General features: G+C 46.0%; 7 pseudogenes; 5 read left to right on the plus strand and 2 right to left on the minus strand.

Moving 5' to 3' along the window:
* Window positions 1-2,180: 2,180 nt before the first annotated feature.
* On the plus strand, window positions 2,181-2,299 carry LOC143944094 (5S ribosomal RNA; annotated as a pseudogene).
* Window positions 2,300-5,665: 3,366 nt separating this feature from the next.
* LOC143945194 (5S ribosomal RNA) lies at window positions 5,666-5,783 on the plus strand (annotated as a pseudogene).
* Window positions 5,784-15,495: 9,712 nt separating this feature from the next.
* On the minus strand, window positions 15,496-15,614 carry LOC143947182 (5S ribosomal RNA; annotated as a pseudogene).
* A 159-nt stretch (window positions 15,615-15,773) lies between these two features.
* LOC143952655 (5S ribosomal RNA) lies at window positions 15,774-15,892 on the minus strand (annotated as a pseudogene).
* Window positions 15,893-16,904: 1,012 nt separating this feature from the next.
* On the plus strand, window positions 16,905-17,023 carry LOC143947138 (5S ribosomal RNA; annotated as a pseudogene).
* A 378-nt stretch (window positions 17,024-17,401) lies between these two features.
* Window positions 17,402-17,520, plus strand: LOC143956690 (5S ribosomal RNA; annotated as a pseudogene).
* Window positions 17,521-18,491: 971 nt separating this feature from the next.
* Window positions 18,492-18,611, plus strand: LOC143952566 (5S ribosomal RNA; annotated as a pseudogene).
* The last annotated feature ends 8,902 nt before the right edge of the window (window positions 18,612-27,513 follow it).

Consider the following 27,513-nt stretch of genomic DNA (forward strand, 5'->3'; position numbering starts at 1 on the left):
ATATGTTAATATGTGCTGCGTGTAAGGTAGAAATTAGATGGTTTAGTGTGAGCTGGTTTACCAGGATTTAGAGATAGTAATCTGTTTATACTAGTAATAAATATAGCAAAATAACTATAACGGGTTTAAGTGGAAATACACGAAATAACAGCAACAACGTGTGTAGGTTTTTATCAATCAAGTTAATAACGTGTCAGCAGCTAAATATTCTGCAATAGCAGAGATTAAGTATTGCAGTCGAAATGAGATCGGAAGCGTTAGTTGCAGTAGCTCCAAAATGACTGAAAAATCATTTAATTACTCTAAATTTAAAAGTTATCCCGGTAGCACTGAGTGGACTGATATTAGATGAGTAATCGTTCTAGTACAAATTTAGTTTCCTATAGCAGAGAGATACCAGCTAAATGTGAGACGAGCAATTAAACTGTTCACGGTAGCATTGCATTACTCTTAATATGTGCAGCGTGTAAAGAAGCAATAAGATGGTTTTGTATTATCCTAAAATTAGCAGTATACGTAATAAAGGTGAGTAGGTAACCTGGATTTAGACATAGCAAACTCTATAATCTAATTTAGCAAAATTAGAAAGGATAATATTGAGACAGTATATACAGGTAGAGTTTAAGTGGAAATACACAAAATATCTAGCTTACCTTTACATTGTTCAATAGAGCGTTGCAAAGTAATACCAAGGCAAAATGTCGGAATAGCAATTAGATGAGATGATTGCTGTAATCATGAAATATCAGCAACGACTAGGTTTCTATCGGATGAGAAAGTATAATAACTGGCAAAGTATGACATGGCAAAGAGACAAATTGCATTAGAGATGTGAGATGGACATGAAATGTCAATCCCCATTGGTTACTTACATGTAAACGCGGCTACATACAGCAAAGTGTGAGCTAAGCAGCTAAAGCGTATTTAAGAGTAAATTGACGTAGCTTGAAAATTCCAACGTGTAAATCGTTCCATTAATTATGTTACGCACGAAGACGGCTTGTAAGCAGTGTACTGACTGTTTTCCGTTTCCACTGGTCATCGGCATAATGTATCAGTAACCATGAACATTAATAGTGATAGACAGCTTACATTAGGATGTATGCATTATGTGAATGTAAAATGAATGTAAAATAGTTGCATTATGTGTTATTAATGTAATCAAACTGTATTGCTTTGCTTTGCTACTGCAACCACTTCTCAATCAAGTAAACCGTCCCACTGCTTTTCTCACATTTTGCCGCTGTTAAAAAATGTGTTGCAAGTGTTATGTGTTACAAATGGTTATCAGTGTGACAGTTAATGTGGAAAAGAAGTAATACACAAAATAGAGTCAGAAAGAGAATCCTATTGCATAGAGGTAGCGAGAGATGGTTGCATTAATCTTAATGTGCAGTGTGTAAAAGGTTTTAAAAAGATGGTTTTGTGTTACTTTTGCTTTAACGTAAAATTAACTGTAGACATTATAATTTGTTACAATGATTTAGAGATAGTAATCTCTATAAAATAATAATAATAAGTATAGCAAAACAAATTAGGAAAATTTTGAGGCAGTATGTATAGGTCGAGATATAGTGGATACACAAAAGGGATCAAGGGATAGTAGCAAATTCAAGGGATAAATGCAAAGGTACTCTATTTAACAGTAAATTGACGTAGCTTGCTAATTCCAACGTGTAAATCGTTCCATTAATTTTGCTGCGCCCGAAGACGGCTTACACTGACTGTTTTCCGTTTCCACTGGAAAGAGAATCCTATTGCATAGAGGTAGCGAGAGATGGTTGCATATGGCAGAAAGACGGCTTCCACTGCTTTTCTCACATTTTGCTGCGGTAAAAAGAGATGTTTTGTCACTGTGTTTTAACTGTGACAGATAAGGTGGAGAAAAAGAAGTAATACAGTACATGACAGCTGATACTGGTTGAGCAATAAAACTGTTTTATTAAGATGTAAGACTAGTTTTATTCTCTACATATAGGCTTTTCAGAGAGTTGTATAATATAGGCGACCAATAGGAAATTTAAATGGCTTAATATTGTAGGGAGGAAGTATGGCTGTTCAAAGGTAAGAGATTGAAAGCTTAGTTTTATGTTGTTGGCGCTTACCTGTTTATTTTCGCTTGTTTCCCAAGGTGACCATCTTGGCGCTTAACAAGAGGGTTTGAGAGTGCAAAAGAGATCACCTACGGCCCCATCACCCTGAAAGCGCCCAATCTCATCTGATCTCAGAGGCTAAACAGTGTCGGGCCTGGTTAGTACCTGGATGGGAGACCGCCTGGAAATACCAGGTGCCATAGGCTTCTTTTTTTGTTGTTGGCTTTGAACTGTTTTTTTCGCTTGTTTCTCAAGGCGACCATCTTGGCGTTTGTCAAGAGGGTTGGGCGTGTCTTCAAGAGAACACTTACGGCCACATCACCCTGAAAGCACCCGATCTCGTCTGATTTCAGAGGCTTAGCAGCATCAGGCCTGGTTAGTACCTGGATGGGAGACTGCCTGGGAAGACCAGGTGACATAGAAGGATCTGGTCTGGTTAGTATCTTGATTGGGAGATCGCCTGGGAATACCGGATACCGTAGAATTATTTTTATGTTGTTGGCTTTGACCTGTTTTTTTTCCCTTGTTTCCCAAGGTGACCATCTTGGCATTTGTCAAGAGGGTTGAGAGTGCACAAAGAAATTGCCTACGGGCACAACACCCTGAAAGCGCCCAATCTCGTTTGGTCTCAGAGGCTAAGCAGGGTTGGGACATGGTTAGTACCTGGATGGGAGACCGCCTGGGATTTCTCGATGCCATAGGCTTTAGTTTTAAGCTGTTGGCATTGACTTATTTTTTTTATTTTTATTATTCTTTTATTAAGTAGAACAACATAAATATAACAGTCAACCATACAGCATGAACCAGGGTCACAATTACATGCTAACAAAAAATAGGCAGCCAAATAACTCTGGGTTCTCAGAGGGGAGTCCTACAGTTTCATGCAGAAAATAGAGAAACCCCACCTCCGACATGTAGTACAGTATAACTAGTGCAGCTCCAAATGTAATCATGGAGAACAACTGGGACCACAGCGAGCCAGCTTATCATGACCTACGTGAACCAGAGTAAAATATGAGCCGGTCATGTCCAGAACCCTGGGGTTCTTCTGGGTCCTGAAGGCTAGTAAGGAGACAAGGCATAGTTAAAAGGGAGGACGGGGGAAGAAGAGAGTGCAAAGACGTAGAGAGAGGAGGTGGGGGGATGGCGGCGGGGAAAAAAGGAAAAATAAAGACAAAAAGGGAGGCCACCCAGGGCAGACATGGCCTACATAGGTAAACGTTAGATGTTCAGTCGTTTTCTGGGACGGAGGCACTGCTCACCTCCCGAATGTAGTCTCGAGTACCAGTAAAGTACCTCCAGGGCCTCCATGTAACACTAAATGCCTCTTCAGTGTTGTGAAGGGTGGCGGTCAATTCTTCTATCCGGAGAATATGATTGACTTTGGAATACCACAGCACCTTGGATGGGGGCTGAGGCTGCCTCCACAGTGCGGGAATGCAGGCCCGGGCGGCATTCAGGAGTTGCATCGTGAGGTTTTTTTTGTACTTTCGAACAGGCTGTTCGGTCAAGTGTAGAAGGCACGCTACTGGGAACCCAAAAGTTCCTCAAGGTCGGGCATGCCCAGAAAAGGTGTCCCATGGTCCCCATATCTGAATTTCACCTCCAACAAACATCCGGGATCGATCTATCCATTTTATTCAGAAGGTATGGGACTCTATTCCAGCGTGAGACTATCTTGTATCTTGATATTGGTTTGCGATGGAAGCTTTATGTACTAAGGTCAGGATCTTCCCTATCTGTTGTGGGGTAAATGTGATGGATAAATGGTGGGGGTCGACTCCTCCTCCTGACTACTCAATAGGTTGTACAGAAGGGAGAGGGTGTGTCACACAGGTTCCCTTTTGTGACAGGTCTAGGGTGTCAGGGTGACAGGTATAGGGTGTCAGGTCTCTAGGAGTGTAGGGGGCCCTTTGTATGGCCAGAAGAAAGTGACGAAGTTGATAAGCACTAAACAAGTCAAGCGGAGGGTCAGAAAGCTCGGCGACAGTTTGCGTGGTCGGGAGCCCTCCCGTGGGCCACACCTCTCCCAGACGCTGTTTCCCCACCACTGTCAACTGTCGCAGTTTTTTGTTGGTAAATCCCGGTGGGAAGTCTGGATTACCTATAACCGGAGTCATTGGTGATGGCAGGGGAGCAATGTGTGTGCAGCGGAACAACCTCCGCACAACAGCCAACGTAGCTCCCACTACGGGGTGACCTCTGAGGTCTTTTGGTAGGGAGGATAGGAGCCACAGGGAGGTCAATAGGGGAATGGAATCATCCTCAATCTCCATCTCCACCCACTACTTGTGTGGGCCATTACAATGCCAATCAACGACTCTCGCTAGAAGAGTCACTCTGTAGTATTGTCTGAGATCTGGGAGACCCAGACCCCCCTTGTCCTTTGGTCTGGCAAGCAATTGCAAACGGGCTCTGGGCGGTTTGCGCGCCCAAATAAAGTCCCGGAGCAGCACCTGCAGTAGTCTGAAAAAAATTGGGGGTAACCGGATCGGTAATGTCTGGAACATGTATAAGATCCGAGGGAGGGCCATCATTTTGAATGCATTACAGCGCCCGAACCAGGTCAGTGTTAAAGCATGCCAGTTTCCCAAATCAGATTTCAGTCTATCCAGGAGAGGGACAAAATTAAGCAGGTACAATTGTGCTAAATCCGCTGCGATGTCAACGCCCAGTTAACGTATAGATTTTTCAGCCCAGTAGAATGGAAAAGCGGACCGGAGCCTCTTGGCCTCACCATCCGGGACCGATATATTCAATACAGCCGACTTGGCGCAATTGTTTTTATAGTTTGATAGGCTGCCGTGTCGCTGTAGAGACGCAAGTATTTTGGGAAGCAAAATGTGTGGATTGCAGACGGAAAAAATTAGATCGTCAGCGTACGCCGCAATTTTGTGGTGTGCCGAGGGTTTGGATATGCCAGTAATATTCAGGTCATTCCGAACGTGACACATAAGTGGTTCCAGTGTCAGAATTAAAATTAGGGGAGACAGAGGGCACCCCTGCCTCGTCCCATTAGTGATGGGGAAAGAGTCCGAGCACCCCTCGGTCACCCGTACCGCTGCCGACGGCGTGGAGTAAAGCGACATTACCCAGCTCATCATGTTGGGGCCAAGACCTATATGTTCCAGGGTGGCCTGCATAAAGTGCCAGGCCACCCTGTCAAAGGCCTTCTCCGCGTCCGTTGACAACATAAGCAAGGGCCTTCCCTGTACATGCGCCGCATGGATTAAATTGAGGACTCGGGCCGTATTGTCTCTAGCTTCCGACTTATTTATATTTTTTTGCTTGTTTCCCAAGGTGACCATCTTGGCGTTTGTCAAGAGGGTTGAAAGTACCTGAAGAGATTGCCTACGGGCACATCACCCTGAAAGCACCCAATCTCGTTTGATGTTGTCGGCTAGGAAGAGTCGGGCCTTGTTAGTACCTGGATGGGAGACCGCCTGGGAATACCAGTTATTGTAGGCTTCTTTTTATGTTGTTGGCGTTGATTCGTTTTTTTTTTTTTTGCTTGTTTCCCAAGGTGACCATCTTGGCGTTTGTCAAGAGGGTTGAAAGTGCCTGAAGAGATTGCCTATGGCCACATTACTCTGAAAGCACCCAATCTCGTCTGATCTTGGAGGCTAAGAAGAGTCGGGCTGGTTAGTACCTGGATGGGAGACCACATGGGATTACCAGTTATTGTAGGCTTCTTTTCATGTTGTTGGCGTTGATTCGTTTTTTTTTTTTGCTTGTTTCCCAAGGTGACCATCTTGGCATTGAGGTAAACTCACTACACGATTTTAATCATCCACATCAAGCATGCAATAAAACTATCATACATATAAATAAACCATGTACTCTTTTGCTCTATTTTGCATATTTGTAATTCTCCACATCACCTGTCACATTGAGTATAGGACAGTCCTGACACACCATCCTGACTTATTTTGTTTTATGTCTTATTAGAAATAGAGAGTACTATCTCAAAATCCGGTTAAATCTATTCACTTCGATGAGTTCTACCGCTAATTGTACGGTAATGCAAAATGTTCACAAAACCATGCTGCACATACTAAGAGTAATGTAACTATCGCTCGCTAACGATGTAAACAGTTTTATTGCTTTTCTGACATTAATCGAGTATCTCTGACATTAACTGAGTATCTCTCTGCACTATGATCTTAATAATAATAGGATTGTGCAATGGAAAGATCAACTAGTCTAAGATAAGCTTTCTCATTGGTACCGGATTTAGACTAACGCAGCTATTTCTCGGCCATTTTCAAGCTAAGCTTTCAATCTCTTACCGTTTTACAGCCATACTTCCTCCCTGCAATATTAAGCCATTTAAATGTGTTATTGGTCGCCTATATTATACAACTCTCTGAAAAGCATATATGTAGAGAATAAAACTAGTCTTACATCTTAATAAAACAGTTTTATTGCTCAACCAGTATCAGCGTTTCCACTGTTTGACTCTATTTTTCTGTATTAGTTCTTTTTCTCCACCTTAACTGTCATAGTTAAAACACAGTGACAAAACATTTTTTTTTTTACCGCAGCAAAATGTGAGAAAAGCAGTGTAAGCCGTCTTTATGCCATATGCTTCAGAAAATTAATGTACCGCTTTTAAATCCATATCAATTCCACATAACCGTGAACCGTCTTACAATTTTAACATTTACTGATAGCAATTACTTATATTACATTATGACTATACCATTGGAAAAGGGCCGCGTAATGGAACTGTGAAATTAATCATAATCTCAGAGTTAATTTAGCTGATAAATTTACGATTTACGCAACGATTTAAACTTAGATTTTTTCAAGCTAAATCTATTTAATCTTAAATAATTTATACTATATTCTACTGTACTCTTAAATACTTTACTGTTGTTCTGTATTTTAGCCGTTCTCATTTTTCGTTTTATGTTGCAACCATCGAATCTCATTGCTATTCCGACATTCTAATGAGGATATTACTTTGCAACTATCCCTTGATCCCTTTTGTGTATTCACTTTATCTCGACCTATTTATACTGCCTCAATATTTTCCTAATTTGTTTTGCTATACTTATTATTATTATATTATTATTATATTATAGAAATTACTATCTCTAAATCATTGTAAACCTAACCATAGTTATAATGTTTACAGCTAATTTTACGTTAAAGCAAAATTCACACAAAACCATCTTTTTAAAACCTCTACACATTAAAAGTAATGCAACCATCTCTCGCTACCTCTATGCAATAGGATTCTCTTTTCAGTGGAAACGGAAAACAGTCAGTGTAAGCCGTCTTCGTGCGTAACAAGATTAATGGAACGATGGAATTTTCAAGCTACGTCAATGTACTCTTAAATAATGTATACCCTTTACCTGCTTAGCTCATACTTAGCTGTTTGTAGCCGCGTTAACTGTATTAATGGTTACATGTAAATAACCAATGGGGATTGACATTTCATGTCTATCTCACATCTCTAATGCAATTTGTCTCTTTGCCATGTCATACTTTGCCAGTTATTTACTTTCTCATCCTTAAAGACACGTCGTTGCTGATATTTCATGATTACAGCAATCATCTTATCTAATTGCTATTCCGACATTCTGCCTTGGTATTACTTTGCAACGCTCTATTGAACAATGTAAAGGTAAGCTAGATATTTTGTGTATTTCCACTTAAACTCGACTTGTATATACTGTCTCAATATTATCCGTTCTAATTTTGCTAAATTAGATTGTAGAGTTTGCTATGTCTAAATCCAGGTTACCTACTCACCTTTATTACGTATACTGCTAATTTTAGGATAATACAAAACCATCTTATTGCTTCTTTACACGCTGCACATATTAAGAGTAATGCAATGCTACTGTGAACAGTTTAATTGCTCTTCTCACATTTAGCTAGTATCTCTCTGCTATAGAAAACTGAATTTGTACTACAACGATCACTCATCTAATATCAGTTCACTCAGTGCTACCGGGATAACTTTTACATTTAGAGTAATGAAATGATTTCTCAGTCATTTTGACTGAAAACTAACGCTTTTCTACTGCAATACTTAATCTCTGCTATTGCAGAATATTTAGCTGCTTAGCTCACACTTTGCTGTACGTAGTCCGGTTAACCTGTAATACCTGTAAGTAACCAATGGGGATTTACATTTCATCTCTAATTCATATTCACATTTCTAATGCAGTTTGTCTTTTTGCCATGTTATCCTCTGCCAGTTATTATCCTTTCTCATCATTATGCTATATTTGGGGTATATTCACTAAATGATTAAAGACACGTAATGAACCTGATTGATAAAAACCTACACACGTCGTTGCTGTTATTTCGTGTATTTCCACTTAAACCCGACCTGTATATACTGTCTCAATATTAATCTGAGTTATTTTGCTATATTTATTATAAGAATAAACAGATTACTATCTCTAAATCCTGGTAAACCAACTCACACAAAACCATCTTATTTCTACCTTACACGCAGCACATATTAAGATATTAACATTTAGCCGGTTTCTGTCTGCAATAGTAAACGAAATGTGTAGATCACTCATCTAATATCGTCTTCTCAGTGCTACCGGAACAACGTTTAAATATAGAGTAATGCAATGATTTCTCAGTTTTATGAAGCTATTGCAACTAACGCTTTGGATTTCTTTCCTGTTAAATTACGCTCTGCAATATTAAGCCATGTAAATTGTCCTATTGGTCTGGTAACAATGCTATGTGTAATAATACACATCTTTCAAAAGCAATATCGTCTCAGTGCAATACTTACACTCTGCATAATAAATATGAATAATGCGAATAATGCTAATAATAAAGTCGTCTAAAACTATCTTACATCAAAATAAACCATGTACTGCCAAACCAATAACTAATAAAAAAAGCACTGTAACTCTTTACATGTTTCAGAAGTTGTTGCATTATCTAAAATTAAAAGTCTTCTTTACACGCTAGCCGGTCTTCTGCATACTCTAGCCTCTCTGTGTAAAACAGTCTCTCTCTGGATTCCCTAGCCTCCATCTCTGCATACCCAGGACCTTCCTCTGTATAATCTAGCCTATCTGTATACACTATCCTGTCTTTTGTACAAATTAGCCTCTCTGTAGCCGGTCTTCTGTATACAAGAGCCTCACTCTCTACTCTTGGTTGACTTTTGTATACACTAGCATCTCTTTATACATTATCTCTCTGTATACCCAAGCCTCTCTGTATGCACTAGCAAGTCTGCATACACTAGCCTCTCTTTGTAACCCAACCTCTCTCTCTGTATACCCTAGCCTCCATCTCTGTATACCCAGGACGTTCTTCTCTATAATCTAGCCTATCTGTATACACTAGCCAGTCTTCTGTAGACATTAGCCTCCCTGTATAAACTAGCTGGTCTACTGTATACACTAGTCCGTCTGTATACACTAGCAAGTCTGCATACACTAGCCTCTCTGTGTAACCCTGCCTCTCTCTCTTTATACCCTACCCTCCATCTCTGCATAACCAGGACGTTCTTCTCTATAATCTAGCCTATTTGTATACACTAGCCTGTCTTTTGTACACATTAGCCTCTCTGTATAAACTAGCCGGTCCTCTGTATACACTAGTCCGTCTGTATACACTAGCAAGTATGCGTTCTCTAGCCTCTCTCTCTGTATACCTTAGCCTGGAACTCTGCATACCCAGGATGTTCTTCTGTATAATCTAGCCTATCTTGCCTATATGTATACACTAGCCTGTCTTTTGTACACATTAGCCTCTCTGTATAAACTAGCCGGTCCTCTGTATACACTAGCAAGTCTGTATACACTAGCCTCTTTAGTACAAATTAGCCTCTCTGTAGACGGTCTTCTGTATACACGAGCCTCACTGTCTACTCTTGGTTGTCTTTTGTATACACTGGCATCTCTTTATACATTATCTCTCTGTATACCCAAGCCTCTCTGTATACACTAGTCCGCCTGTATACACTAGCAAGTCTGCATACACTAGCCTCTCTTTGTAACCCAACCTCTCTCTCTGTATACCCAGGACGTTCTTCTCTATAATCTAGCCTATCTGTATACACTAGCCGGTCTTCTGTAGACATTAGCCTCCCTGTATACACTAGCTGGTCTACTGTATACACTAGTCAGTCTGTATACACTAGCAAGTCTGCATACACCAGCCTCTCTCTCTGTATACCCTAGCCTCCATCTCTGCATATCCAGGACGTTCTTCTGTATAATCTAGCCTATCTGTATACACTAGTGTATACAAACGGACTAGTGTATACAGAGGACCGGCTAGTTGATACAGACAGGCTAATGCGTACATAAGACAGGCTAATGTATACAGATAGGCTAGATTATACAGAAGAACGTCCTGGGTATGCAGAGCGCTCAGCTTCAAGGCATGGCCAACGTGAGTAATATGAGGGACACTCCTCACCCCCGCCCCCACCTACCAGATCTGACTTTCATCCTTTTGCCCTCTCTGCCCCGGTCATCTGGTGGCAGTTTTATGCGCTCTCTGGCCCCCACCCATTCATAATCCTTACCGACCTTTCCTTCCGCTGCTCACAGGAACACACTGGATGACTTGTCTAATTAACCAATTTGTACAAGACACCGCTATCCTCCTGTCTGACACCGGTCCCCCTTGGAGACTTTACCTCTCACTGTTTGGGTGGTCCCTGCCTCCCCCTGGATGCTCCACATATACACCGACGACATTGTCGGTGGGGCACCACTTGACAGGACACGGGGCTGTCATGCCGGTGGCATCTCCCATTGGAGGAAGGGATGATGGCCCCAACCCCTTGGCAGCAGGTTCTTTCATGTACAGACCAGGGCGGCTCATCTTCCCTTCTGAAGTCTTGACCTTAGAGGGGGGGAGTTGCACTTTGGGGGGTCTGAGTGATACCTAGTGCACTGTACTGGAAGGGCTTGACATTCCCGCATATGTGTCCCTTCCCCCTGGTTGCGCCCCTCGCCCCCCACCTCTGGCCCCACCTACTCTTTGCCGACATTGCCTTCTGCAGCTTTTGGGGACCCTGGATGACTTATTTATTGAGCCTATTGGTACGAGACACTGCTTCCCTCCAGTGTGACTCTGGACCCCTCTGGAGGATTTACCCCTTACTGTTTGGGCAGTCCCAGCCTCCCTCTGGATGCTCTACACAGCCCCCGATGGCGATGCAGGAGAGACACTAATTGGCGGGCCCCAGGACTGCTGCTCGGGATGGAGGGATGGTGGCCCCAGCCCCTTGCCTGCTGTATTTTCCATGCACCGACCAGGGCTGCTCCTCTTTCATCTTGATGTGGTGACCATGGAGGGGAGGAGTTGAAATTTATGGGGTCCGGGTGTTTGCTGGTGGGAGTGCGCTAAAGGACTTGACATTTCCGCATGTTTGTCCCCTCTCCCCTGTTTCCCCCCTCCCTTAGCCCCCTTTCCTCCCTCCTTTCCATCCCCCTTTCCCCCCTTCCACTCCCCCCTTTCCCCCCTTCAACTCCCCCTTCCCTGCCCCTTTTCCCCCCGGGGCGTGGACGGGGGAGAGGGGGTAAGGAGAGGACAATCTGCCAAAGGGAGAAATGCATTTGTTCGGGGACTGCATTTACTTTTGGGGTATGGGACGGGGGGTGGTGGATCCCATTCTGTGATGCCTTTTCTGTTGTGACGGGCTCCCTCGTGCATGCCTACATTTAGGGCGAGCCGAGGAGACCCCTCAGTGCTGACAGTTATATGCTCTACCTCTGTTTTGATTATACTATTGTTTTTTGGTTCTATGATGTTACTGATTGTCTTTTATTTGCATACCGGTATCAGACGTGACATTTACCACTGCCGGGACTGGGGGGGACTAGGGCTCCCTCTCCGACCTGTCTACCCACCAACCCAAGTAGGACAGCGCTTTAAACTCAGTTTACATCTGGTAAGCGCTATAGCATAATTGTGCTGTTTTAGTATACCCTTCCTGTACTGTTGAGTGTGGACAACCCTTAATTTCCCTTTCCCCCTGGGGTTGAGGTGCCCGGCCTCTTTTTCCACTTACCTTTCCTTCCATTTGCCCTTCCTTTCTCCCCCTTAGTTCCCGCCATCCATTACCTACCCAAAACCTACCTTGGTTCAACTTTCTTTGCTTTTCTCTGACGTCCCCCTCCCCCTCCCCCTCCCCGAGGAGCGATGGCAGAGTCAGTCAAGGTCACCTCTCTAAACGTTAAGGGACTGAACTCCCCTGAAAAACGGTGGATCCTCCTGTGAGAACTGAAGACTTCCTGTACTGATGTGGCCTTTATACGAGAAACACATTTTAAAAATACTAGCCTCCCCTTTCTACGGTCGAGATCCTTCCCTAAGGTCTACCACTCTACTAACCCCTCCTCTAAGACCAAGGGAGTCTCCATTCTGATCTCTAGCAGGCTCCCCTGGGTTCTCCAGGATTCTCTGGTGGACCCTGGGGGCCGATATCTTTTTCTTAGGGGCCACATTGGAGAACGCCTTTTTACATTTGCCACTGTGTACACTCCCAATGATCACCAAGACACGTTCCTCAGAACTACCCTGCACAGATTATGTGACTTTCGGGAGGGCCAGTTGATATTAGGTGGGGACTTTAATGTCCCCTTTCGCCATCGGTTGACACTTCTGCCTCTTGCTCCTCGCTCCTCATTTCCTCTAGAAAGCGGATTACTAAGTGTTTGCTGAATGACCAATTAGTTGATGTCTGGCGTCTGCAACACTCTGGGGAAAGGGACTACTGTTTTTGCTCTTCCCCTCACAAATCATACTTGAGGATAGACTTCTTCTTGATTCCACATGACCAACTGCACTTGGTGAGCTCTTCCTCCATCTGCAATATTACTTGGCTCGACCACGCTCCTGTAGCCCTTACCTACACCCTCTCTAGGAACCCCTCACCTAGGTCTCTATTCTGGCACCTTAATGAGAGCCTCCTCCAGATACCAGAAGTTTTAGCAGATGTGACCAGGGAATTGGACCTTTATTTCCAAGAAAACTAAACACAGGACTCCGACCCGGGGATAATTTGGGAGGCTCACAAGTCAGTACTCTGCAGGGTACTTATCAGGCACGGGGTGCGCATCAAACGAACACGGAAGGAACAGCTTGCTAATCTGTTTTTGTGAACTTGCCTCTGTGGAAGCCAAACATAAACATGCCCCCTCACGGACCTTAGAGATTGAATTGGGGACACTCCATACCCAGATTACTGACCTACTCCATTATAAAGCGAAAGAGGCACTCCAGTTTTGTCATAAACTGACGTAGGAGTCAGGGGACAAATGCGGAAAAATCTTAGCCAGGTCGGTAAAGGAGTTGAAATCTCCCTCTTACATACCACAGTTGATAGATGAGAATGGCCAGAGGGCCTCTACCCCAACCCAAATAGCCGAAGTCTTTGAAAAATGTTACTCTGATCTCTACAACCTGCCCGATTCAGGGTCTGGACAGGACAATATAGACAGATATGTAACCGGTAAACTTTCTTAGCTCACTCCCGAATTCCGCTAAGAAGCGCCATGTGGTGCTATAAGGATTTACCCACAGAATTGACGTCACATCCCACTATAGGGGCTTAGTTGAAAGTCAGTCACCTGATCGCTACCCAAAACACACTCACGTCTTTGACTTCCCCCCTATTCCCTATACGTGGCCATCCAAACTTTGAACCGGGGACCCACTTAGAAATTCCAACCTAGACAATTTGTCTAAATTCGTCATTGATGGAAAATGGCCTTCTTTCTCAACCCTAACAGATCCGACAGGGCTTTTCGCACTGCCTTTTTGGAGAGCGGCGCAACAACATCATTTTCTCCATTCCATCCCCAATCCTCAAACGTTCGCCCGCCCTCAGACAGAGTTTGAGACTCTATGCAGAAGCGAAGGCCCTTTGGCCCACATTCTCTCTCAAACAGATTACCCACACTTAACCTGTCTGTCCAACTGGGAAAAGGACCTTAATTACTCGTTTCCCCCAGCACAGAGACAACGCATTATCACTTTGGCTCTCAAAACCTTGCTGTGCACGAAGATACAGGAGACGAATTTTAAACTTCTCACCAGGTGGTATTTGACACCATCAAAGCTGCATAAATGTTTCCCCTCTTCCTTGAACATATGCTGGAGGTGTGGAGAAGAAGAGGGCACGTTGCTCCACATTTTTTGGTCCTGCCCCAGCTTGGTGGACTTCTGGACAGAGATCCGATGCATAACACAAAAATTCACAGACTTCATCCAGGAAGAGGCTGCATTCTTTCTCTTGCACCATTCACAGATTCCCATTAAGAAGTACAAATTTTTTTTTTTTTTACGGCATGTGATAAATGCGGTGAAATCCTGCATCCCTCTCTATTGGAAAATATGTTCCCCCCCCTTTCATTACTCACTGGCTCAGGAAAATAGAGGACATTAAAAAAAATGGAGGACTTGATCCTCACATCACAAGGTAAACAAGAATTTTTTAAACAAACCTGGGACATCTGGAATACCTTTATATTCTCGCTGGAAGGATGTCGCCTGCTATCGCCTTAGTGCTCTGAGCTTTCCTTGACTGGCCCCTTGGACAGTGGCTGCCATCGTGTCTCGTTGATCTTTCACCCAACGATCAGCTTATATGAGATCTCCTGATATTTACTGCAGAGTGACGACTTATGGGCGAAAAAGAGTATTCTGTCCTTCTGTGGTTTGGAGAATGTAGTTTGTAAGTCCCTTTTCCATTTAGCTAGGAAGGGCGGATCCGTGGAGTATTGTGCGTCTGTCAGGATTTGGTAGGACCTAGAGAGAGAACCAAGAATTGGACCATCATCCAGGCAAAGTTCCTCGAAGGGGTGGAATTGTCTAGGGACACATTTTCTGGGCATGCCCGGCCTTGAGGAACTTTTGGGTGGAGGTGACCGCGACGATAAATACTCTCACAAATGATAGTCACCCTGGAAAACAAGCGAAAAAAAAAACAGGTCAACGCCAGCTACATAAAAAGAAGAATACGGCACCTGGTATTCCAAGGCCGTCTCCCATTCAAGTACTAACTAGGCCCAACCCTTCTTAGCCTCTGAGATCAGAAGAGATAGGGTGCTTTCAGGGTGATGCAGCTGTAAGCGATCTCTTTAGGCACTCTCAACCCTCTTGACAAATGCCAAGATGATCACATTGGGAAACAAGCGAAAAAAACAGGTCAACGCCAACAACATAAAAAGAAGCCTGCGGCATCTGGAAAACCCAGGCGGTCTCCCATCCAGGTACAAACCAGGCCCAACCCTGCTTAGCCTCTGAGACCAAACGAGATTGGGTACTTTCAGGGTGTTGTGCCCATAGGCAATTTCTTTGTGCACTCTCAACCCTCTTGACACATGCCAAGATGGTCACCTTGGGAAACAAGGGAAAAAAACAGGTCAACGCCGTAAACATAATGAGAAGCCTACGGCACCTGGTATTCCCAGGCTGTCTCCCATCCAGGTACTAACCAGTCCCATCGCTGCTTAGCCTCTGAGATCAGATGAGATTGGGCTCTTTCAGGGTGATTTGGCCGTAGGCACTCTCTTTGGGCACTCTGAAGCCTCTTGACAAAGGCCAAGATGGTCACCTTGGGAAACAAGGTAAAAAAACAGGTCAAAGCCAACAACATAAAAAGAAGCCTATGGCATCCAGTATTCCCAGGCGATCTCCCAATCAAGACACTAACCAGACCAGATCCTTCTATGGCACCTGGTCTTCCCAGGCAGTCTCACATCCAGGTACTAACCAGGCCTGATGCTGCTTAGCTTCTGAAATCAGATGAGATCGGGTGCTTTCAGGGTGATGTGGCCATAAGCGTTCTCTTCAAGACACGCCCAACCCTCTTGAAAAACGCCAAGATGGTCGCCTTGAGAAACAAGCGAAAAAAACAAGTCAAAGCCAACAACATAAAAAGAAGCCTATGGGCTTACAGCGGACCTTAAAAGATGGGACCCACTAGCTCTGTCATGGTTCGGACGCTGTAATGTGTTGAAGATGAACGCGATGCCACAACTTCTGTATCTACTACAAGCCTTACCTATCAAAATACCCCAGACTTTCTTTCATGCGGTTCATCTCAATCTTTATCAAGTTCCTCTGGCGCGGCAAACATACTTATCCACAAATGGGAGTGGGACTTAGGCATCACATCTACCCCACAACAGATAGGGAAGATGCTGACCTTAGTACATAAAGCTAACATCGCAACCAATATCAAGAATCAGGATACAAGATAGTCTCACGCTGGTATAGAGTCCCATACCTTCTGAATAAAATGAATAGATCGATCCCGGATGTTTGTTGGAGGTGCAATTCAGATACCGGGACCATGGGAGAGGGTGTGTGTGTGCGATAGACACACCCTGTCCCTTTTGTGACAGATGGATTCATAGGGCGTCAGGTCTCTAGGAGTGTAGGGGGCTCTTTGTATGGCCAGAAGAAAGTGACGAAGTTGATAAGCACTAAACAAGTTAAACGGAGGGTCAGAAAGCTCGGCTCAGCGTATTCTTCTTTTTATGTTGTTAACATTGACCTGTTTTTTTTTCGCTTGTATCTCAAGGTGACTATCTTGGCATTTGTCAAGAGGGTTGAGAGTGCCCAAAGAGATTGCCAATGGGCACATAACCCTGAAAGCGCCCGATCTCCTCTGATCTCAGAGGCCAAACAGGGTTGGGCCTTGCTAGTACCTGGATTGGAGACCACCTGGGAATACTAGGTGCTGTAGGCTTCTTTTTATGTTGTTGGCCTTGACCTGTTTTTTTTTTCACTTGTTTCCCAAGGTGACCATCTTGGCGTTTGTCAAGAGGGTTGAGAGTGCCCGAAGAGATCACCTACGGCCCCATCACCCAGAAAGCGCCCAATCTCATCTGATCTCAGAGGCTAAACAGTGTCGGGCCTGGTTAGTACCTGGATGGGAGACCGGCTGGGAATACCAGGTGCCATAGGCTTCTTTTATGTTGTTGGCTTTGACCTGTTTTTTTCCCTTGTTTCTCAAGGCGACCATCTTGGCGTTTGTCAAGAGGGTTGGGCGCGTCTTGAAGAGAATGCTTACGGCCACATCACCCTGAAAGCACCCGATCTTGTCTGATTTCAGAGGCTAAGCAGCGTCAGGCCTGGCTAGTACCTGGATGGGAGACTGTCTGGGAAGACCAGGTGCCATAGAAGGATCTGGCCTGGTTAGTGTCTTGATTGGGAGACCGCCTGGGAATACCGGATGCCGTAGGCTTCTTTTTATGTTGTTGGCTTTGACATTTTTTTTTTTTACTTGTTTCCCAAGGTGACCATCTTGGCCTTTGTCAAGAGGCTTTAGAGTGCCCAAAGAGAGTGCCTACGGCCAAATCACCCTGAAAGAGCCCAATCTCAACTGATCTCGGAGGCTAAGCAGCGATGGGCCTGGTTAGTACCTGGATGGGAGACAGCCTGGGAATACCAGGTGCCGTAGGCTTCTCATTATGTTGTCGGCGTTGACCTGTTTTTTTTCCCTTGTTTCCCAAGGTGACCATCTTGGCATTTGTCGAGAGGGTTGAGAGTGCACAAAGAAACTGCCTTTGGGCACAACACCCTGAAAGCGCCCAATCTCGTCTGGTCTCAGAGGCTAAGCAGGGTTGGGCCTGGTTTGTACCTGGATGGGAGACCACCTGGGTTTTCCAGATGCCGCAGGCTTCTTTTTATGTTGTTGGTGTTGACCTGTTTTTTTCGCTTGTTTCCCAATGTGATCATCTTGGCATTTGTCAAGAGGGTTGAGAGTGCCTAAAGAGATCGCTTACAGCCGCATCACCCTGAAAGAACCCTATCTCTTCTGATCTCTGAGGCTAAGAAGGGTTGGGCCTAGTTAGTACTGTATGGGAGACGGCCTTGGAATACCAGGTAGCGTATTCTTCTTCTTATGTTGTTGGCGTTGACCTGTTTTTTTTCGCTTGTTTCCCAGGGTGACTATCTTGGCATTATTCAAGAGGGATGAGAGTGCCCAAAGAGATTGCCTATGGGCACATCACCCTGAAAGCGCCCAATCTCCTCTGATCTCAGAGGCTAGAAAGGGTCGCGCCTTGTTAATACCTGGATGGGAGACCGCCTGGGAATACTAGGTGCTGTAGGCTTCTCTTAATGTTGTTGGCGTTGACTTGTTTTTTTTGTTTGTTTCCCAAGGTGACCATCTTGGCGTTTGTCAAGAGGGTTGAGCGTGCCTGAAAAAATCTACTATGGCCGCATCACCCTGAAAGAGCCCAATCTAATTTGATCTCAGAGGCTAAGCAGGGTTGGGACCCGGTTAGTACCTGGATGGGAGACCGCCTGGGATTTATCGATGCCATAGGCTTTTTTTTTTAAGTTCTTGGCATTGACTTATCTTTTTTTGTTTGTTTCCCAAGGTGAACATCTTGGCGTTAGTCAAGAGGGTTGAGAGTGCCTGAAGAACTCTCCTACGGCCACATCACCCTGAAAGAGCCCAATCTCATCTGATCTCAGAGGCTAAGCAGGGTTGGGACCAGTTTAGTACCCGGATGGGAGACCGCCTGGGATTTCCAGATGCCGTAGTGTTCTTTTTATGTTGTTGCCGTTGACCTATTTTTTTTCCGCTTGTTCCCAAGGTGACCATCTTGGCGTTTGTCAAGAGAGTTGAGAGTGCTGAAAGATATCGGCTACGGCCACATCCCCCTGAATCTGTTCCATCTCATCTGATCTTGGAGGCTAAGCAGGGTCAGGCCTGGTTAATGCCTCGATGGGAGACCGCCTGGGAATACCCAGGCTTCTTTTTTTTTTCAAATATAATTTTTTCTCCAAACAAGGGAAGACGGTCCCCCGAGTACATAATGCAACAGAGAAATACAGAGCAAAAAGCAGCTGAACAATACTTGATACAGGTATATTCGCAACTGTGAGTCTGCCTTCCATCAATCACAATGATTCGAGGCACAGATAAAGTACTGTACCAAGATCCAGGGTCACACAAACCCCAGGTCCCTCCGGCATAATCCATCCAGAGGGGGGTGTGGGGCCGTCATTCCCAATTTTCCACTTTTTCCAAAAGAGAGAGGGGGTGGAGGGGGTGAGAGATAGGGGAGGAAGGCAGAAAAGAGAAGGGGTGAAAGATCAGGAAATGAGAAGAAGGGGAGGAGAAACGATGGCAGCCACTGTCCAAGGGGCCAGTCAAGGAAAGCTCAGAGCACTAAGGCGATTGCAGGCGACATCCTTCCAGCGAGAATATAAAGGTATTCCAGATGTCCCAGGTTTGTTTAAAAAATTCTTGTTTACCTTGTGATGTGAGGATCAAGTCCTCCATTTTTTTTTAATGTCCTCTATTTTCCTAAGCCAGTGAGTAATGAAAGGGGGGGGGCATTTTTTCCAATAGAGAGGGATGCAGGATTTCGCCGCATTTATCACATGCCGTAAAATTGATTGTTTTTGTACTTCTTAATGGGAATCTGTGAATGGTACAAGAGAAAGAATGCAGCCTCTTCCTGGATGGAGAAGTCTGTGAATTTTTGTGTTATGCATCGGATCTCTGTCCAGAAGTCCACCAAGCTGGGGCAGGACCAAAAAATGTGGAGCAACGTGCCCTCTTCTTCTCCACACCTCCAGCATATGTTCGAGGAAGAGAGGAAACATTTATGCAGCTTTGATGGTGTCAAATACCACCTGGTGAGAAGTTAAAAATTAGTTTCCTGTATCTTCGTGCACAGCGAGGGTTTGAGAGCCAAAGTGATAATGCGTTGTCTCTGTGCTGGGGAAAACGAGCAATTAAGGTCCTTTTCCCAGTTGGACAGACAGGTTAAGTGTGGGTAATCTGTGGGAGAGAGAATGTGGGCCAAAGGGCCTTCGCTCCCGCATAGAGTCTCAAACTCCGTCTGAGGGCGGGCGAACGTTTGAGGATTGGGGATGGAATGGAGAAAATTATGTTGTTGCGCCGCTCTCCAAAAAGGCAGTGCGAAAAGCCCTGTCGGATCTGTTAGGGTTGAGAAAGAAGGCCATTTTCCATCAATGACGAATTTAGACACATTGTCTAGGTTGGAATTTCTAAGTGGGTCCCCGGTTCAAAGTTCGGATGGCCACGTATAGGGAATAGGGGGGAAGTCAAAGACGTGAGTGTGTTTTGGGTAGTGATCAGGTGACTGACTTTCAACTAAGCCCCTATAGTGGGATGTGACGTCAATTCTGTGGGTAAATCCTTATAGCACCACATGGCGCTTCTTAGCAGAATTCAAGAGTGAGCTAAGAAAGTTTGTTTTGATTCCAGTGCAATACACGCCCCAGATGGGAGGCCAGGTAGTAGCGTCGCAAGTCAGGGAGAACCAATCCTCCCTGTTGTTTAGACAATGTCAGCTGTGACCGCTTAAGTCTGGGATTTTTGTGGGCCCAGTTAAATTGAGTGAGCAAGGATTGAGCTTGCTTAAAAAACGGGACTGGAATCTGGATCGGAGGGAGCTTGGAAAAGATAGGTAAATTTAGGGAGTATGTTCATTTTAATGAGATTGCATCTCCTGAACCAGGAATGGAGGCCAGAATGCCACCCGTGAAGCAAACTGCGGATCTTAGTGAAAAAGGGTGGGGGGAAGTTCAACATAAATGTACGCGCGATGTCCGGTGGAATGTAAGTACCTAAGTACTTAAGGGCTGTATGGGTCCATTTAAATCGAAAATTGGACTGCAAGTCTATTAACGTTTGCGGGGGGACTGCAACCCCCATGGCCTCTGATTTCAAGAAGTATCCCGTATATCTGGAATTCCCGAAGGAGATTTGGCAAGGAAACTCTGGGATTCGTCAGCGAGAAAAGCATGTCATCCACGTAGGCAGATATCTTGCACTCAATAGTACCCATTTGAAGTCCCGTTATGTCTGAGTTTTGTCGAATTGTGGAGAGAAAGGGTTCCAATGACAGGGGCGACAGGGGGCAACCCTGTCTGGTCCCATTCCCAATGTCAAGGGAAGATGAGAGCACCCCATTCGCTTTGACTTGAGCTGAAGGGCGTCAGTATATCTTACTTATCCATGCCAGCTTCCGTTCACTCAGACCTATATGGCGAAGGACCGAGAACATGAATGTCCATTTGACCCGATCAAAAGCCTTCTCGGCATCAGTACTCACGAAAATACAAGGGGTCCCAGATGACTTTGCTTTATGGACCAGGGTAAGCACCTTAATGGTGTTGTCCCTATCTTCCCTGGTGGGAATAAAACCCAACTGGTCAATATGTATAAGGGACTGCAAGTGATGTGCCAATCACGTGGCGAGGATTTTAGAGAATAGTTTTAGGACCGAATTTAGGAGGGAAATGGGTCTGTAGCTCCCACATAGGCCCGGGTCTTTGCCCTCCTTAGGTATCAACGAGATGTGGGCTCTAAGGGTATCCTCATGAAAATCCCTATTCGAGCTCAGAGTATTAAATAAATTCACCAAGCGCGGGCCGAGAATAGGGAGGAAGGTCTTATAGTATTGTGCGGTATATCCGTCAGGGCCCGGAGCCTTACCCACCTTGGAGGTCCCACGGCCATCTGGACTTCTTCCAGTGTGATCGGGTCCTCCAAGTACTCCCATGATTCCGATGAGAGGGTTGGTAGACCAGAACCGGTTACATATCTGTCTATATTGTCCTGTCCAGACCCTGAATCGGGCAGGATGTAGAGATCAGAGTAACATTTTTCAAAGACTTCGGCTATTTGGGTTAGGGTAGAGGCCCTCTGGCCATTCTCATCTATCAACTGTGGTATGTAAGAGGCAGATTTCAACTCCTTTACCGACCTGGCTAAGATTTTTCCGCATTTGTCCCCTGACTCCTACTTCAGTTTACGACAAAACTGGAGTGCCTCTTTCGCTTTATAATGGAGTAGGTCAGTAATCTGGGTATGGAGTGTCCCCAATTCAATCTCTAAGGTCCGTGAGGGGGCATGTTTATGTTTGGCTTCCACAGAGGCAAGTTCACAAAACAGATTAGCAAGCTGTTCCTTCCATGTTCGTTTGATGCGCGCCCCGTGCCTGATAAGTACCCTGCGGAGTACTGACTTGTGAGCCTCGCAAATTATCCCCGGGTCGGAGTCCTGCGTTTAGTTTTCTTGTAAATAAAGGTCCAATTCCCTGGTCACATCTGCTAAAACTTCCGTTATCTGGAGGAGGCTCTCATTAAGGTGCCAGAATAGAGACCTAGGTGAGGGGTTCCTAGAGAGGGTGTAGGTAAGGGCTACAGGAGCGTCGTCGGACCAAGTAATATGGCCGATGGAGGAAGAGCTCACCAAGTGCAGTTGGTCATGTGGAATCAAGAAGAAGTCTATCCTCAAGTATGATTTGTGAGGGGAAGAGCAAAAAGAGTAGTCCCTTTCCCCAGAGTGTTGCAGACGCCAGACATCAACTAATTGGTCATTCAGCAAACACTTAGTAATCCGCTTTCTAGAGGAAATGAGGAGCGAGGAGCAAGAGGCAGAAGTGTCAACCGATGGCGAAAGCCTGCTAGAGATCAGAATGGAGACTGCCTTGGTCTTAGAGGAGGGATTAGTAGCATGGTAGACCTTAGGGAAGGATCTCGACCGTAGAAAGGGGAGGCTAGTATTTTTAAAATGTGTTTCTTGTATAAAGGCCACATCAGTACAGGAAGTCTTCAGTTCTCACAGGAGGATCCACCGTTTTTCAGGGGAGTTCAGTCCCTTAACGTTTAGAGAGGTGACCTTGACTGAGTCTGCCATCGCTCCTCGGGGAGGGGGAGGGGGACGTCAGAGAAAAGCAAAGAAAGTTGAACCAAAGTAGGTTTTGGGTAGGTAATGGATGGCGGGAACTAAGGGGGAGAAAGGAAGGGCAAATGGAAGGAAAGGTAAGGGGAAAAAGAGGCCGGGCACCTCAACCCCAGGGGGAGAGGGAAATTAAGGGTTGTCCGCACTCAATAGTACAGGAAGGGTATACTAAAACAGCACAATTATGCTATAGCGCTTACCAGATGTACACTGGGTTTAAAGCGCTGTCCTACTTGGGTTGGCGGGTAGACAGGTCGGAGAGGGAGCCCCCGAATCCTAGTCCCCCCAGTCCCGGCAGTGGTAAATGTCACATCTGATACCGGCATAAAATAAAAGACAATCAGTAACATCATAGAACCAAAAAACAATAGTATAATCAAAACAGAGGTAGAGCATATAACTGTCAGCACTGAGGGGTCTCCTCGGCTCACCCTAAATGTAGGCATGCACGAGGGAGCCCGTCACAACAGAAAAGGCATGACAGAATGGGATCCACCACCCCCCGTCCCATACCCCAAAAGTACATGCAGTTCCCGAACAAATGCATTCTCCCTTTGGCAGATTGTCCTCTCCTTACCCCCTCTCCCCCGTCCATGCCCCGGGGGAAAAGGGGCAGGGAAGGGGGGAAAAGGGGGGGTGGAAGGGGGGAAAGGGGGAGGGAAAGTAGGGAAGGGAAGGGTGGGAAGGGAGGGGGAGACAGCGGAGAGGGGACAAACATGTGGAAATGTCAAGTCCTTTAGCGCACTCCCACCAGCAACCACCCGGACCCCATAAATTTCAACTCCTCCCCTCCATGGTCACCACATCAAGATGAAAGAGGAGCAGCCCTGGTCGGTGCATGGAAAATCCGGCAGGCAAGGGGCTGGGGCCACCATCCCTCCATCCAACGGGAGACTTCACCCGAGCAGCAGTCCTGGGGCCCGCCAATTAGTGTCTCTCCTGCATCGCCATCGGGGGCTGTGTAGAGCTTCCAGAGGGAGGCTGGGACTACCCAAACAGTAAGGGGTAAATCCTCCAGGGGGGTCCAGAGTCACACTGTATAAACTAGCTGGTCTACTGTATACACTAGTCCGTCTGTATACACTAGCAAGTCTGCATACACTAGCCTCTCTGTGTAACCCTGCCTCTCTCTCTTTATACCCTACCCTCCATCTCTGCATAACCAGGACGTTCTTCTCTATAATCTAGCCTATTTGTATACACTAGCCTGTCTTTTGTACACATTAGCCTCTCTGTATAAACTAGCCGGTCCTCTGTATACACTAGTCCGTCTGTATACACTAGCAAGTATGCGTTCTCTAGCCTCTCTCTCTGTATACCTTAGCCTGGAACTCTGCATACCCAGGATGTTCTTCTGTATAATCTAGCCTATCTTGCCTATATGTATACACTAGCCTGTCTTTTGTACACATTAGCCTCTCTGTATAAACTAGCCGGTCCTCTGTATACACTAGCAAGTCTGTATACACTAGCCTCTTTTGTACAAATTAGCCTCTCTGTAGACGGTCTTCTGTATACACGAGCCTCACTGTCTACTCTTGGTTGTCTTTTGTATACACTGGCATCTCTTTATACATTATCTCTCTGTATACCCAAGCCTCTCTGTATACACTAGTCCGCCTGTATACACTAGCAAGTCTGCATACACTAGCCTCTCTTTGTAACCCAACCTCTCTCTCTGTATACCCAGGACGTTCTTCTCTATAATCTAGCCTATCTGTATACACTAGCCGGTCTTCTGTAGACATTAGCCTCCCTGTATACACTAGCTGATCTACTGTATACACTAGTCAGTCTGTATACACTAGCAAGTCTGCATACACCAGCCTCTCTCTCTGTATACCCTAGCCTCCATCTCTGCATATCCAGGACGTTCTTCTGTATAATCTAGCCTATCTGTATACACTAGTGTATACAAACGGACTAGTGTATACAGAGGACCGGCTAGTTGATACAGACAGGCTAATGCGTACATAAGACAGGCTAATGTATACAGATAGGCTAGATTATACAGAAGAACGTCCTGGGTATGCAGAGCGCTCAGCTTCAAGGCATGGCCAACGTGAGTAATATGAGGGACACTCCTCACCCCCGCCCCCACCTACCAGATCTGACTTTCATCCTTTTGCCCTCTCTGCCCCGGTCATCTGGTGGCAGTTTTATGCGCTCTCTGGCCCCCACCCATTCATAATCCTTACCGACCTTTCCTTCCGCTGCTCACAGGAACACACTGGATGACTTGTCTAATTAACCAATTTGTACAAGACACCGCTATCCTCCTGTCTGACACCGGTCCCCCTTGGAGACTTTACCTCTCACTGTTTGGGTGGTCCCTGCCTCCCCCTGGATGCTCCACATATACACCGACGACATTGTCGGTGGGGCACCACTTGACAGGACACGGGGCTGTCATGCCGGTGGCATCTCCCATTGGAGGAAGGGATGATGGCCCCAACCCCTTGGCAGCAGGTTCTTTCATGTACAGACCAGGGCGGCTCATCTTCCCTTCTGAAGTCTTGACCTTAGAGGGGGGGAGTTGCACTTTGGGGGGTCTGAGTGATACCTAGTGCACTGTACTGGAAGGGCTTGACATTCCCGCATATGTGTCCCTTCCCCCTGGTTGCGCCCCTCGCCCCCCACCTCTGGCCCCACCTACTCTTTGCCGACATTGCCTTCTGCAGCTTTTGGGGACCCTGGATGACTTATTTATTGAGCCTATTGGTACGAGACACTGCTTCCCTCCAGTGTGACTCTGGACCCCTCTGGAGGATTTACCCCTTACTGTTTGGGCAGTCCCAGCCTCCCTCTGGATGCTCTACACAGCCCCCGATGGCGATGCAGGAGAGACACTAATTGGCGGGCCCCAGGACTGCTGCTCGGGATGGAGGGATGGTGGCCCCAGCCCCTTGCCTGCTGTATTTTCCATGCACCGACCAGGGCTGCTCCTCTTTCATCTTGATGTGGTGACCATGGAGGGGAGGAGTTGAAATTTATGGGGTCCGGGTGTTTGCTGGTGGGAGTGCGCTAAAGGACTTGACATTTCCGCATGTTTGTCCCCTCTCCCCTGTTTCCCCCCTCCCTTAGCCCCCTTTCCTCCCTCCTTTCCATCCCCCTTTCCCCCCTTCCACTCCCCCCTTTCCCCCCTTCAACTCCCCCTTCCCTGCCCCTTTTCCCCCCGGGGCGTGGACGGGGGAGAGGGGGTAAGGAGAGGACAATCTGCCAAAGGGAGAAATGCATTTGTTCGGGGACTGCATTTACTTTTGGGGTATGGGACGGGGGGTGGTGGATCCCATTCTGTGATGCCTTTTCTGTTGTGACGGGCTCCCTCGTGCATGCCTACATTTAGGGCGAGCCGAGGAGACCCCTCAGTGCTGACAGTTATATGCTCTACCTCTGTTTTGATTATACTATTGTTTTTTGGTTCTATGATGTTACTGATTGTCTTTTATTTGCATACCGGTATCAGACGTGACATTTACCACTGCCGGGACTGGGGGGGACTAGGGCTCCCTCTCCGACCTGTCTACCCACCAACCCAAGTAGGACAGCGCTTTAAACTCAGTTTACATCTGGTAAGCGCTATAGCATAATTGTGCTGTTTTAGTATACCCTTCCTGTACTGTTGAGTGTGGACAACCCTTAATTTCCCTTTCCCCCTGGGGTTGAGGTGCCCGGCCTCTTTTTCCACTTACCTTTCCTTCCATTTGCCCTTCCTTTCTCCCCCTTAGTTCCCGCCATCCATTACCTACCCAAAACCTACCTTGGTTCAACTTTCTTTGCTTTTCTCTGACGTCCCCCTCCCCCTCCCCCTCCCCGAGGAGCGATGGCAGAGTCAGTCAAGGTCACCTCTCTAAACGTTAAGGGACTGAACTCCCCTGAAAAACGGTGGATCCTCCTGTGAGAACTGAAGACTTCCTGTACTGATGTGGCCTTTATACGAGAAACACATTTTAAAAATACTAGCCTCCCCTTTCTACGGTCGAGATCCTTCCCTAAGGTCTACCACTCTACTAACCCCTCCTCTAAGACCAAGGGAGTCTCCATTCTGATCTCTAGCAGGCTCCCCTGGGTTCTCCAGGATTCTCTGGTGGACCCTGGGGGCCGATATCTTTTTCTTAGGGGCCACATTGGAGAACGCCTTTTTACATTTGCCACTGTGTACACTCCCAATGATCACCAAGACACGTTCCTCAGAACTACCCTGCACAGATTATGTGACTTTCGGGAGGGCCAGTTGATATTAGGTGGGGACTTTAATGTCCCCTTTCGCCATCGGTTGACACTTCTGCCTCTTGCTCCTCGCTCCTCATTTCCTCTAGAAAGCGGATTACTAAGTGTTTGCTGAATGACCAATTAGTTGATGTCTGGCGTCTGCAACACTCTGGGGAAAGGGACTACTGTTTTTGCTCTTCCCCTCACAAATCATACTTGAGGATAGACTTCTTCTTGATTCCACATGACCAACTGCACTTGGTGAGCTCTTCCTCCATCTGCAATATTACTTGGCTCGACCACGCTCCTGTAGCCCTTACCTACACCCTCTCTAGGAACCCCTCACCTAGGTCTCTATTCTGGCACCTTAATGAGAGCCTCCTCCAGATACCAGAAGTTTTAGCAGATGTGACCAGGGAATTGGACCTTTATTTCCAAGAAAACTAAACACAGGACTCCGACCCGGGGATAATTTGGGAGGCTCACAAGTCAGTACTCTGCAGGGTACTT

This window comes from Lithobates pipiens, unplaced genomic scaffold (genome assembly GCF_037356315.1).
Source record: "Lithobates pipiens isolate NorthernLeopardFrog02 unplaced genomic scaffold, aLitPip1_a1.2 Scaffold_10, whole genome shotgun sequence".
NCBI classification, from domain to species: Eukaryota; Metazoa; Chordata; class Amphibia; order Anura; family Ranidae; genus Lithobates; species Lithobates pipiens.